A 1404-nucleotide genomic window follows, 5' to 3' on the forward strand; every position below is an offset into this window, starting at 1 on the left:
GAGAATACGTCAGGGCAGACCTAAGTAGCATCTCATCATGGTGCAGCTTCTTCTTCTGAGTGATTTGCTTTGTAAAGACGTTCTCTGCTAACAGGCTCCTGCCTGTGCTTTGTTTGGAGAAAAGCATCACCATCTCTGAAATGTAATTAGTTCAACAGGGATCAAAGTAGAATGAGTTAAAAAAAATAAAAAAGTTGAGAGAAAATTTTCTCTTAAGTTTAAATTTCTCAGATTTGCAGACATAACTATTGATCTTTTAAGAAGGTCAGCTGAGCAAGTTGTTGTGTCATTATGGTTACTTTTGAAGTGGATTCAAAATCACAGATTATTTTTAAGCGCTGCTGCTGTAACATAAGTTATTGTTATATGAAGCTTGTTGTGCTGGTGTCAGAATGATGAACCTAAAGTCAGAACTAATGAAGCGGCGAGCTTTTATTTCCACTCTTCTGAATGGCAGCAGATTAACAGGCTCTGGTTCACTCTGTCCACCTCTCCCTATTAGGAATTCTAGCTACAATTGCTCATCCTTCAGTTATGATCTAGAACAGACAACACCCTAGTTAGTTTCTCTTGCCAACAGTCATCACATTGTACTTTTCTACTGGATGGACTGGGTAGTGACTCATTTAGTTTTGATATCTAAATTGCCAAGAATTTTAGATGGCTCTCTTGATCAACTGCTAAAACAAAAATGGCTAAAAAAAAATGTCCAACTTGTACATGATGGGTTTTCTTCACTACATGAGCTCAGATTTATTGCCAACATTCTAGATTCCACTGGACTGCACTGAGGATCACTTCATTATAGCCTTTAACATAATTCTAAATGGTCAGATGGAGATTCTGATATAAAACTGGGATTCTAAACTCCATTCCCTCAGAGAATTGTGCAGTAAATGTTCTCAGAACTGAGTTGGCTCACATGGGGAAAGCGATGCATGTTGAGCTGATGTTGTATATGTTTACTTTACGCAGTTACAGAGACGGAGAAACGGTATGCTTCCAAGATAACCATCTTGGATTATGGACTGGTCCAAGATGGGCAAAAAAAAAGTTGTAGATTTTTCTTCTTTTTCATGAAATCCTAAACCAGATCAGAATATTCCCCCTTCAGTTCTGATGTTTCAGCATCACTTGGCGTAGTTTAAAATGATCCAGGTGTCCTAACTCATCCTCACATCAGTCAAGAAATGTTAAATTTTTTTTCTACGTTTATAATTCAAGCATATAGCATTTTTCAAATCGTGAACCAAATGCATACTTTTATAAATGACATCTCTATGACAGGGCAGCGTCTGCCGTGAAGTGGGCGCTGTACCGGTCCGTTGTGGTGAAGAGAGAGCTGAGTCAAAAAGCGAAGCTCTCGATTTACCGGTCGATCTACGTTCCCACCCTCATCTATGG

The sequence above is a fragment of the Poecilia reticulata genome, linkage group LG15 (assembly GCF_000633615.1).
Source record: "Poecilia reticulata strain Guanapo linkage group LG15, Guppy_female_1.0+MT, whole genome shotgun sequence".
Lineage (NCBI taxonomy): Eukaryota > Metazoa > Chordata > Actinopteri > Cyprinodontiformes > Poeciliidae > Poecilia > Poecilia reticulata.